Genomic DNA, 13,808 nt, shown 5'->3' with positions numbered 1-13,808 from the left:
TATTCTCAAGTTTTATGACCTTAAACTAGTGGGAATCATTTTAAGCTGGCTCTTGAGTTCACTTGACACGATCCCAGTAGTCTTCGATAACTCTTGTTTCTTGTGACAAAGCAAATCTTCAAGACGTTCTTGTTCCTTTAGTAGCAAATGAGACTTAGAGATCGTTATCTGAGAGTGAAAGTACTCATAGCTATTGGGTTGGTATTGTAGATCTATTTGTGTTCCTGATTTTGTATTTCCATTCATATTTCAGATTGATTTTTAAAATTCTAATCCCACACTCGTTTTTAGTTTTAGATTTACAGTATTTTAATGTTCTTAAAGTGGTTCTATTACAGGTTGCAACAGTCATCTTTAACTGACCCGAAGTCTAGAAGAGTATTTTATCTCCTTCCATATAATGCAAGGACCTTAGAATAATTTTATTCCATTTGCTTCTTCTCTTAAAATTGTTGTCTTATATGACTTATATAGCATTACTGTGTATATGCTGTATATATGTGTAATGTATATAGCATTATAGCATACGGTCAATATTTTAGATTTACCCTTTACAGTGCTTGTCATTTCTTCCTGCATCTCTAAGCTTTCATCTGGGATCTCTTTCTATCTGAAAACCTAGTATTTTCTTTCATGCAAATCTTCTGGTTATAAATTCTGCCGGTTTTTATTTGTCTGAAAAAGTCTTTATTTTATCCTCATTGTTTTTAGCCTGGAAATTATTTTTTATCTCAGTAATTTGGAAAATACTACTCCACTGTGTTCTGGAGTCTACCCTTTTTGTAAGTTTTGCCTTTTTACTTTGCTTACTTCGTAAGACATTCTTATTTTTTACATTTCTTTTCAGCAGTTTTAGCACAATCTGTCTAGATGTGATTTTCTTTGCATTTACCTTGCTTGTTTTCTTCTAAGTCTATGGCCTGAGGTCTTCTATCAGTTGTGGAAAAATCTTCAGCCATTATCTCTTCAAGTATTTCTTCTGCCTCTCTCAATCTTTCTCTTTCTTCTGGAACTTCAATGAAACACACACTACTTTTTTCTATGTTTTTGTATCTTTCTCTCTTTTCAGTATTTCCAGCCTCTTATTCCTTCAATCCAGATGTTTTCTCTGACCTCTCACTGTGTTTATTATTTCTCTCTTTAGTAGCATCTGGTCTTCTAAGACCAACTTTGTGTCATTAATTATTTTATACTGTATTTCTCATTTCTTTTCACTTTCAGTTCTTTGCAAAAGTTCTTGATCTTGTCTTTTCTCTCTTTATTTATTTTTAAAGATTTCATTTATTTATCCAACAGAGAAAGAGACAGCACAAAAGCAGGAGGAGCTGCTGGCAGAGGGAGAGGGAAGAACAGGGAGCCCGATGTGGGACTCAATGCAGCTCGATTCCAGGACCCTGGGATCATGACCTGAGCCAAAGGCAGATGCTTAACTGACTGAGCCACCCAGGCGCCCCTTATGTCTTGAATCAAATTATACACATGGTTTTGAATTCTATCATCTAGAGTCTCTGTGAATCTGTTTGTAGGTTTTAGTTATATTGCATAGTTTCCTCATATGCCTTTTATTTCTGAGTACCAGATATTAGAAATTAAAAATAATAAATATAACTTGAATCTTATAAGAATCTTATCTTTATCCTAAGAGAATTCACTTTTACTTCTGGTAAGGATCATGAACACTGCAATTTTGGATTTGCTTAATACAAAAAGGGTTCAAAATTATTTAAATTATTTGGAATTAAATTTATTAATTTACATAAATTATTTAAATTACCTGAGAGCATTGATGTAATCTCTACACCTTTACTTGTGCAATGGATGCATTTATGGTGCCAACCCAATGCCTAGGGGTATGTTGGGGGCTTTCTTCTTTCCATTTTCCACCCCAGCCACGTGAGTTTGTTAAATATTTGTTCAGCTTTTCAGATTCTCAACATGTATTTCTGAATGGGGCAGGCATCATTGTAGAAAAAGTGGCCCAAATACTCTGAGCTCATCCCTCTGGGCTTACCTATCCTGGATCTTAATCTCATAATTCTTTGCAGCTTCAGTAGTTTTCTGATACCTTCAAAAAGATTATTTTCATACTCTGTCCACCCATTTTAGTTGTTCTTAATGGGAGCATTATCCAATTACCCTTTCTGTCTTTATTAGAAGCCAAAGGCTGATGTCTATGTTTTTAGACTGCAAGTGGAGCTAAGGTAAAAGTTAGTTAAAGCTGCTGTGTAAAGTAAAAGAGTATTCAAAAATTTTAAATCTGAAAAACTGGGGGTACATTGAATGATTTGAAGTGACAGACTTTTTTTAACACTTATGTATAGATTGTTACAATTATCTTTTCTTTGTAGAAAGTTTAAAAATGAGCTGATTTAAGGGCACCTGGGTGGCTCAGTTGGCTAAGCGTCTGCCTTCAGCTCAGGTCATGATCTCAGAGTCCTGGGATCGAGCCCCACATTGGGATCTCTGCTCAGGGAGCCTGCTTCTCCCTCTCTTTTTGCCTGCCATTCTCCCTGCTTGTGCTCTCTTTCCGTGTGCATCAAAAAAATAAATAACAACTCTCTTAAAAAACAAAATAAAATAAAAATGAGTTGATTTAAGAAGAAACATTAATGAGACAATAGTTGGTGCTTTCATGTGGCAAAAGCCATTTATATCTTTCACAAATAACTGAAGTTTGAAAACCTGAATTTTAAATAAAAGATCATAGGCAAATAGAGAAATGGGGGAGAGACTCCTTTCTTGGCTTTATTCAAAATATATATTAATTATTCATCTTAGTTCCTAGTTTGAGTCGGCTAGCAATTTCAAACTACCTTAAATAAACACATCTGCCAATCATGAATTTACTTATCCAAACCACTTTGCATAGGAAACAAATATTTTTAAGAATAGCTATTTATTTAAATCCATTTGCTAATAGAGAATTGCCTACAAGGATAGTATGACTGATTCTCTCTTGCAAGGATATATATCATTGATTCCTCCTAAGATGTCCACTAAAATAATACAAACCATTCCATAAGATCTTCCCTCCTAGGGGGAAGACATGAGAAAAAGATGAGCAAAGACTAGAGAGAAGAAGCTCTTCCTATTAATTTTACTTGCAAAGTTCCCAGTTCCTCCTTCTTCCACTGACTATACTTCCAGAATTCTTTCTCCAACTTACAGATTGCTGAGCATCAAATTTTGCTTGATTCATGTGATATGAAGGTTGTTTTTGTCTTCCAGTGTCCCTCTGGAAAAATCACTTCTCCCCCACCCTTCACATGCTCCTAGTTGGGCTATCAATCATTATGCTCCTGTAACCCTAGTGGGTTGGGCACTGACTGGGTGTATTAGTTTCCTACAGCTGTTGTAACAAAAGACTACAAATTTAGTGGCTCAAACAATACAAATGTATTTTCTTACAGGGCTAGAGATCAGAAGTTCTAAAGCCAAGGTGTCTCCAGGCTGCATTCCTTCTGGAGGCTGCAAGAGAATGCATTTCCCTACTTTTTCTAGCTTCCAGAGACTGTCTGAACTTATTGCCCATGACCACATCCTCCATATCCAAAGCCAGAAGCATAAACTCTTCCAATATTGTTCTCACTCTGACCTTGGCTCCCTTGTCACATCACCTTCTCTCTGACTCTGCCCCTCCTGCTTCTCCCTTTAATGAAACCTGTGACTACATTGGGTCTATCAAAGTAACATAGCTTAATTTCCCCATCACAAAATCCTTTATCACATCTGCAAAGGCCGTTTTGCTTAGTATGGTAACATAGTCTGCAGTTCCAGGACTTCAGCCTCCCACACTGGGTTAGTTGGAATGCCAATAGCCCTGACCACAGAGATTTTTGAAGAAGGAGTACATAACCCAATTAGCAACAAAGAATTGATTAAGGTTGATATGTGGATGTTGAGAGATTCGTCTTTTCCTACCATGGTTTTTATAAAAAATGCTATGAATGGCCATCTTGCCTGACACATGGAAAGAGCAAACTTGAGTCCTCCTGGAACAATTAGAAGCAAGGAATGGGCAGGTGTTTGGGAGAGAGTGGGGAAGGCCACATCCCTAGTAATATCCTCAAAGTTCCCTTACCCCTTACCTAGTAGATTCTGAAATAGTCTTTTCACCCATGATACCCAATGAACAAGTACCATGGTTCAATTCATTCTCTTATTGATTAAGCTAATTTGAATGGGCTTCCCCACCCCCCCACCCCCACCTTACTACTGAAATTGCTTACCTATCAACTGATCTCTGATCTCTAGGTCAGATACCAGGTCAGTATATTCCTCTGGCTTAACTGATTTAAACTAAACATAGAGAAGACCTTATTTTATACTCCAAGCTTTCTGTGGTTAGAATTTCTGCTGCTTTCTCCACACAAGAAAGGGAAAAAGGCTGCATGTAGCATTTCCAATGAGAATATAACAACACCTTTTCTCCTAAACCAAAGTTCTCCTCAGTGGCAGTTTTCTTTACCAAAATACTTCTTTTTTTTTTTTTAGCCTTTTCTTTTTGGAAGGACTTACTTGTTTACTGATCCATTAACACTCATTTCTGCAAACTGGTTTGGGACACTGGCTACAAGGAGCCTAACTGGTTTCTTAAAAGCTGCATACCTCGCAGAGAACAGAATTCTAAGCAAAATTTAAACATGGATTTTTTTTTTGTAGAGACATCACAATGTCTTTCATCATAAGCTATAACATTCTCTATCTCCATTTAGGGGTCTCCTTCACAGACGAGCTTACTCCATGGAGAAATAAATGTTCCAGTTTAGATTAGTTAACAGCTACATATCTATGAGCTTCTCCCCACCTCAACACACACATACACACACATACACCCTTAGATTTTCAGCATTCTATATTCTTAGTTATATTTCTAACTCAGAATTTACTTTCCATTTGTGATTTCTAAGGTTTATTAATATAATCAGCTTAATACATCCACTTCAAAATGTCAGCAACTTGGGATTGCCAAGAGGTCCAGTCAGAGAGCACTCTGTGGTGACCCTGGAAACTGCTCAGCCCAGACAACCAGTCACTGTCACTGATGATTCTGGCTCTATTGCCGCCTGTTTGCTGTTAGTTGACAACATTTTTATCTGACTTTTGCTAAAATTAACCTCACTTGGAATACAGTCTTTCTGTTTCATCAGTATAATTACTGGCCCTAGAGTGCCTTCCCAAAGCTGTTGTTTATAATGATTCATGTAGCAGAAAATATACAACTTTGTTCTCGAGAGCCAAGCAATGACAATTCAATCCTGTGGCAGAGAAAATGCAAAAAAAAAAACAAAAAAAACAAAAAACAATCAGTATAAAAACCCAAAGGTAGGGGATCCCTGGGTGGCTCAGCAGTTTAGTGCCTGCCTTCGGCCGGGGGCACAATCCTGGAGTCCCGGGATCGAGTCCCACGTCAGGCTCCCGGCATGGAGCCTGCTTCTCCCTCCTCCTGTGTCTCTGCCTCTCTCTCTCTCTATGATAAATAAATAAATAAATATTTAAAAAAAACAAAGGTAAAGGAGATTTCTTCCTCTTTGAGTGAATAATGTTTTGGTGAAGGAAACACACACACAACATACACACACACACACTCACACAAGCCTATATTTTGAAAGATCTCTCATTCTAAAAATCAAGGACTGACATCTGTTTGGTAGCTCATCTCATCCAGATTAATTATAAACTGGCTGGACCATAGGCAAAGGCAAAATGAGGGACTACTTCTGAAGTTTCAGAAGTAATGAAGAGACCCTGATGCTCCTCCAAAAGCTTTCTTTGTCCTGGTAAATGACTGATAGGTCACCATTAGTGCTTCATTCCTTTAGCATAACAGTTGGATGTGGTCAAAATGCAACCCTCTTGAGGCAGGTTAGCATTCAAACTGCACCTTCCTCTGTGTGCAGGATAGACAGGCTCTTCTCAGAATGAAGTTTAGCTTGAAACGGCCACTCTCAACCTTGGTTGTATATCAAAGTTCACCTAGGAAGCTTTTACAAACACAACCTGGGTGGGGTGGGGTGAGTAGGGATCCCTGAGTGGCTCAGCAGTTTAGTGCCTGCCTTTGGCCCAGGGTGCGATCCTGGAGTCCCAGGTTCGAGTCCGCAACGGGCTCCCAGCATGGAGCCTGCTTATCCCTCTGCCTATGTCTCTGCGCCTCTCTACCTATCATAAATAAATTTAAAAAAATCTTTACAAAACACAACCGGAAGGGCCCTATTTCAGACAAGTAACAGGGCCCTTCAGATGGGGTGGGGCTTAGGCATTAGTATTTTTTACTTCCCTTGCCTCTGGAGACATGTCTAGTGGCTGAGGTCAAAGAGGTTATTGCCTTGTTCTCCTCTAGGATTTTGATGGATTCCTGTCTCGCATTTAGATCTTTCATCCATTTTGAGTTTCTTTTAGTGTCTGGTGTAGGAAAGTGGTCCAGTTTCATCCTTCTGCATGTGGCTGTCCAGGTTTTCCAACACCATTTGTTGAAGAGACTGTCTTTCTCCCATTGGATATTCTTTCTAGCACCAGTACTTTTTAAAGTTCAAGTGCTCCACATAACTTCCAATGTGGGGCTACGATTGAGAAGTTAGAGGGTTTAGATATGAGAAAGGAATGGAGAAGATAGGAGCTAGGCGTCCAATGTGAAGGCACAGGGTGTGCATACTGACAAAACCCAAAAAGAAAGGAATAAAAGAGGAACAGACCTGACAAGGCTGTCCACATATGAAGGAGAGCTTGTCTATGCTCAGAACACTCCTTCTACCCCCAAATCTGCATATATGCCTTCTAGGTCTATCTGACAGGTGGGAGTGGTCCTCCATCTGTTGGTGGGGAAGGGAGATATGACCTAGGCCTTGCCAGTTGAAGCACTGAATCCCTCTGAAAAATGATTGGTTTGAGGAACACAAACTGGGCCAGTTCGAACCCCAAATCCTTCAGATACAGAACTTTTACTGGAACTACTAGGAAAGAAGCTCTCTTTCCACTGAGATTGCTAAACTGCCAAGATGAAAGTCTAGACCTGCTAGTGGTAGCTACCAACTGAGGGGAGATCTGCCTGAGAATAAAGGCAACACAAAGGAAGCCCTCCAGGATGAAGAGAGCCAATCCTATTGGCATTCTACGAACACTGGATCTTACCTCACATATTGCCTAGACTGTGGTGGTGGGAGCTAATAAACTCTTATGCTTCACTCATTTTGAATTGATTTATCTCTAAATTACAGGAGAAAGAACTGTGAATAATTGACAAGTGGTGAAGCCCAAATAAGTCAATGAAATCTCTAGGTTTCAGGGTCAGATCTGTCACTGTCTCACTCTTAATCTAGTTGAATCAAAAGTAGTGAAGGTGACTGTAAGCTACAGAAAAGAAATTGAGAACCTCAAAGTGTTTCAAAGTTAATATTTTAGACTTTTCATCTTAGTAGTAAATAAATATTAAAAAGAAGAGTTGTGCCTTTAACTATGTTCTTAATTTAAGAAAATCTACTCAGTCTTTTTTTTTTTTTTTCTAATTCGATCAATCTGAGCTAGCCCAATTACAGCATCAGTTAATTATTACCAACACTCAACCTACGGCAAATCGACCTCTCATGAAAAACTAGTTTATAACTTTAAGTAAAAAAAAAAGTTTTCTGTAACAAACATTCTAATAAATTGGATTCTATGTACATCATAGTCTAGTCTGGAACTACAAATCAATAATCCTTGAAACTACTCAAATCAGCATTCTGATATTTTAGGAAAGCCAAATGCCCTTCACAGCAGAGACAAATGTACACTTTTGTGATAAGATATAGAATAAGTTTATATTTAATTTACATTTCATAGTCACTGTTTTGAAAATATTTTTCAACTTCACCTAACCCATCTAACATGGATGATTCAGGCCTTGTTGTCTCAAATCTCATGTGTCAACAGACTCCCCTTCTTTCCCAGCTCTTTATAAACAATTTCTAGTTGGAATTGGAAGCCCATCAAATTCAGTTATACTTTTTAACTAAACTTGATTAGATACGGGATAATAATATTCTAATTTTACAAATCTATAGTTGAAATGCTCCAATCTTGTGTTTCCCTGGGAAGCAAGCAAATATCCCTTTTGGATAAGATTTCAGAGACAAGACTCCACAGGAGTGGGGGGAATGAGCTTAGGGCCAAATCATGTGAGTCAACAGTCCAACAGGTCTCAGGCACAAGGCTAAACCACAACATGTGGATGTGGGTGTCACAGGTCAAACTAGTCATCTGGCCCCCCTCCTTAAATTTGGTCAACTTTTAGTGATGTGTGATCTACAGTATGTAGTTTTTGTTTATTGGTTGTTTGATTCCATGTTGTGATTGCTGTTGTTTTAATTTTCACTTGAGGTTACTGCTTTCTTTAGCACGAATGGGACTAATGGTTTAGTCATTATGTAAAAGGTTGCATTTGGAAATCTGAAGTTACTGGTTCTGACTTATCCCATTTTCTTAACATATCTTAAAAACTAGTGACCTGACCCACTTTCTGATCCTGCCTTTAGCCTATCATTCCTGGTTTGGAGCAGGCCATTGTGTGGCCTGAATCCTAGTACTGGGGTAGCTGTTGTTTTCTCTGGGATTTCACTCCCTGAGGTATGTGCATTTTGCCACTAATCCAAAGGGAGGAAGCTCAAGAGCTCTGACTCCAGGTCATCTTCACTCCCTCTCATCCTGAGCTATGCCTTTTATGCATAGGCTTCTTTTCTTAAGAAAATTATTTATTTTCCTTTATTCTATAGGCTCAGTCAGACCATAGCACATAGTTCTGAACTGAACTGCTACGTTCAGTCTGAACATTTCCTAGCTAGGAGTCAGACACCAGTCCACTGTGTCCTCCTGACTTAAGGCGACATATCAAGTTCTCCAAATTCTTTCTCTTGACTTGGCCTGTAGAGCAAGTACCTACACGCATATAACTATTTTCCCCTGGGGAGCTTGGTTTCTGAGGAAATCCTCCTCACAAATTTTCCTTGATTCTAAACAACTGACTCTTTTTTTTTTTTCCTTTATCCTGGAGGTGGATGAGATGTAGAATCCTATAACTGATATATACATAACTGATTTTTGGACATTTGGAAATTCCTACAGGATGCTCTGTCTCACAGATCATATTATTACCTATCACCTGAGGGTTCATCCATAACTTCCATTTTAATTTCGTGTTTCAGGTAGGACTAATATAGCTAGCCTACAGCGGCATCAAAACCCCATAAAGTCATCCAGATAAAAAGTTAAAAGTCTTTGCCAAGCATATTTAGAACAACTACCTTTTATCATGTGTCACCTGGAGAACGACCAGGTCACAACCACCTTGTGCTCTATTTCTCATCTCTGAGGTTACATGCCGTTTTTAGGAAAACTGGGAAAATAGCGTTACTTTAACTCAAACTAAAGGCAGAACCACCTCAGCTGCCTGAAATAACTCCCCCCTTGATCTACCTGTAATAGGTGTCACATTCATTCCTTCACTGTACTGCAGACTAAAAAGGCACACAGTTTAGCTCAGCAGGATTTTGAGAGTCAAAACTGCTATAAATAAATCCAAGTCACTTTTCTCCTTTGAGGGTCTGATAACTTGAGTCAATGCACCTTTACAATTGTGTCTTCTAAGGACCGACAAATCCAGGGTTGACATTCGATGAGGCAAACGATCTTCCCAATACTCACAGAGGCAGAACATTTTTTAATTATTTGGGGAGAGCAATTGTAAAAATATTAAGGATATTAATATTATTATTTAAATTTTATTTATTTATTTATTTATTTATTTATTTATTTATTTATTTATTTATTTATGAGAGAGACACAGAGAGAGAGAGAGAGAGGCAGAGACACAGACAGAGGGAGAAGCAGGCTCCATGCAGGGAGCCCGAGGCGGGACTCCATCCTGGGTCGCCAGGATCAGGCCCTGGCTGATGGCGGCGCTAAACCGGAGCCACCTGGGCTGCGTTAATATTATTAATATTATTATTAAGGATTAGCACTGGCCAGAACAAAGAACGGTGTTTTAGAAGTTACTATTTTTGAATTTGGTCTTGTTTTAGTGATCCTTTTATTTAAAGATAAAATTGGGGGGGGGGGCACCTGGGTGGCTCAGTGGTTGAGCATCTGCCTTCAGCTCAGGTCGTGATTTCGGGGTCCTGGGATTGAGTTCCACATCAGGCTCCCCAGCGGCAGCTTACTTCTTTCTCTCTCTTTGTGTCTCCTACGAATAAATAAAATCTTTAAAAAACAAAATAAAACTTCATCTGTGAATATCCATGGACCTATTTTCAACAGGAGACATTTGGCAAAGGTCCTGGAGATGCAGAGATTGGCCCCAAGGCTGGCTGTGTACCCAACGTATATCCGGCTCCATGGAGGCAGCAGCACAGACCCCACCGTGGCGGTAGGAGGCGGTGCGTCCTGGAGCCACCTCACGCAGAGAGGGCGGGCGGAACAGAAACTCGGAGAAGTCGCTCAGTCAGAGGCTTCCCAGGCTCACAGAGTGGTGTGTGCAAAAGACAGAAGTGACCTTTCATGCTCTATTCCTGGAGACCGGGCTGGGCCCAGGCAGAGGAGGCGGTCCTGTCTGGGTTGGCTGGAGTCTCATGGCCACCCCTCCCGGCCGCTGTCAGTTTGGTGAGCGGAGTAGCAACAAAGGGGACCTTGTGAGGGCGCCCCAGGTCCCCAGCTCGTAAGGGCGACACGCTGAGGTCATCTGGGTGTTCAGGTAACCGTGCTGCACACAGAAAGCCCTTCACTTCCTCGTCTAATTCGTCAGAGACACAGTGGGCCTGCTCCAAGCTGCGGCCTCCAGGCCACCTCATCGATCCCGGTTCTCTTCCCGGCGCCTCCCGTCCGTCTCCTCGTTTGCTCCTACCTACAGCATCTGGGGGAATCCTGTTTTCCTTGTTTTTAAAGAAATGTGTTTTAAAATTAAAAGATAAATAAATAATAAATAAATATTAAATTAAATTAAATTAAATTAAATTAAATTAAATTAAATTACAAATGATTTGAAGGTATCCTTGAGTAACCTTCACAAGATTTGCCCAAGAATTTTGGGAGGGGGTGGGGGCGAGAAAGAGGTTCAAAACACAGAAATTGGAAAGGCCTTCCTCTAACCGGGAGAGCTTCTTCAGGTAGGTTCCTTCCAGGCAACGGCAGCACCTGGTACTTGCTAGAAACACGGTTTCTCCAGCCCCTTCCTGGCGCCACCCAGTTGGAAACCCACGTTGGGGTCTTATGTGGTAAGAATGTTCATCGTTCAAATGTATTCCTTGGGATGAATGCACGAGGCCCTTAGAGTGCCCATATCCTCCTTGGGGAGGTCACAGCCACTCACCAGAGAATCACCTCAGGGGGCATCTTTCTCCACAAAAACTGCTTTTGTTGGTGAGAACACTTGAGGCAGCAGAGGGCCAAGGACTTGTCCCCGGTCAGAGGGCCAATGAGCAGAGGGCAAGGTCTAGTCTTCAGACTCCTTGACACAAAATTCAAGGTCTGCGCCACAGATACTAACATAACTGTGCAAATAAGTTCAGTTCCTCTAGCAAAAACCAGGGATTTAAAAAAAAAAAAAAGGACCCACGTGAAAATAGTTTTATGATTTCTAAGCATTTTTATTTTTTGTATGAGGAAACTAGGATACATTCATGTAGGGAATTTGGAATTAATAAAACTCATAAAAAGGACAAAAATAAACTATAATTACACCAAGAGAAAAGTGCTATTAATATTTTAGTGTGTATGTGCAAATGTATGTGTGAATATGTGTGAATAAAGACTATTTTGTAGAACATATATATACATATATATAATCTTTTCATTGTTTTCAAATAAATGTATTTTAAAATTAAAAGAGGGACACCTGGGTGGCTCAGTCAGTTAAGCGTCTGACTTTAGCTCAGGTCATATCAAGCCTAGAAGCCCGCGGAGCAGGGAGCCTGCTTCTCCCTCTCCCTTTGGCCCACCCCTTCCCCCACTTGTGCTTTCTCTCTCTCTCTCTCTCTCTCAAATAAATAATCTTTTAAAAAATATATAAATAAAATTAAAAGTAACTCAAATATATAAATGGAAAGAGAGAATGTACATGTACATGTAGAGAGAATTTATATGTAGGGAGTATATAACAGGATTTACATATTTTTTTCGCTTAACATTTCTTTAGTGAACAAAATCACCATTTTAATAATGGATTTGTATTTCATCAGAATCCATTTTTTACATTTCCTTACTTTTTATATTTACATTGTTTCCAACATTTTGCTCTAGGAATAGGAAAGAGGTGCCAAAGAAGGAACCCTCGCCACATGGGGAACTAAAAGCCCAGGCCCCTGTGGAGATACTAAGATGGGCGAGAGGAATATTCTGGGAGATGTGGAAATCCCCAAGGAAAAAAACTGACCATAATTTTCCCGGGCATGGTACCGTGTACAGACGTGGCTACCCCAGAAAGAGCACATAGGTTCACCCAAGGCTAACACATCCAATCACCTCTCTTGTGTCTCATAACTAACTCTTAGAAGCTACTTTTCTAGAAGGACTTCAGTCAAGTGGTAACAAACTTCTTCGTGCTTCATTTATCTTAGAAAGGACAATTCACTCAAAACAAATCTTCATAAGAATTCTTCAAAGAAAAAAAAAAAAAAAAAAAAAGAATTCTTCAAAGATAATGCAATACACTCTTTCTCTAAATATTCTTAATCAATGCTTGTTTCCTCTCATCTGAATAAAATTCCATCTTTTTTTTTAACTCAGTGCAAAAACAATGTTCTCAAATAATGATGGATGACCTATTTATATCATATGAAAAAGAGTATATTGCTTCTAACCTAAAAGGCTATGTTTAGGTTGCTCAGCTAAAATGTCCTCTAGTTATAAAATATTTATAAAGTAATTTTCCTATGTTTTGCCCTTTCAACAGGTTTGCAATTGTAAGCATAGTATAGTGTGTGGGTAGGAACTACATTTATATCTTACCAGTTTGACCATTTTTCCAAACAGATAGCAATCTTTTCCCAATGGGTCCTTACTCAACATAATAATCTTTATTTTTAATTCCATCCAAATTTTAGAAAGAATTTCCACACCTGTTTTGAGTAATGCATTTTTAATTGAAATATTCTGATCTTCAGATGGCCACTTTAATTTTCTTTAATTTTCACACTTGCTTTTTTAACTCTTGGCAGCATTTCTAAAGATTTGGATTTTAAATGTTCGGAAAGAAGATTCACAGAGATTCAATCACACAGAGCTCCAATGAAATGAGACAATGCTGCTTTTCTGAAAGGCCAGGTATTCCAACATCAACTTTGAGTTTTAGTGGAAGAACTGATCTCCTGAGCAGTTTGTACTGACACTGGCCCTGTACCTTGGTTGGGGAAGGGGCTGCAGTATGGAAATCCATCAATGAAGATGCCATTTACCTCTAAAAACACTCTAAGGTGGGGTGTACCCAGGGGGGTGGTTCAGCCGTTGAGCATCTGCCTTTGGCTCAGGTCATGATCCTGGGGTCCTGGGATTGAGTCCTGCGTCAGGCTCCCTGCATGGAGCCTGCTTCTCCCTCTGCATGTGTCTCTGCCTGTGTTTCTCATGAATAAATAAAATCTTAAAAAAAACACCAACAAAACCATTTCAAGGAAATTCCTTTCTGAGCTTTTTACTGGGACTCTTCTCAAAAATAAACTTTCTGAGGCAGAATTTCTGAAAGTAGTTCACTCTCACCCTGAGATGATAATAATTGTTTCTCAATTTAAAATAAAATGAGATTACCTAATTATATAAAATTTGGAAATGGTTAACATGCTAGAGTATCT

The sequence above is a fragment of the Canis lupus genome, chromosome 3 (genome assembly GCF_011100685.1).
Source record: "Canis lupus familiaris isolate Mischka breed German Shepherd chromosome 3, alternate assembly UU_Cfam_GSD_1.0, whole genome shotgun sequence".
NCBI lineage: Eukaryota > Metazoa > Chordata > Mammalia > Carnivora > Canidae > Canis > Canis lupus.
Note: the sequence above shows the minus strand (reverse complement) of the source record.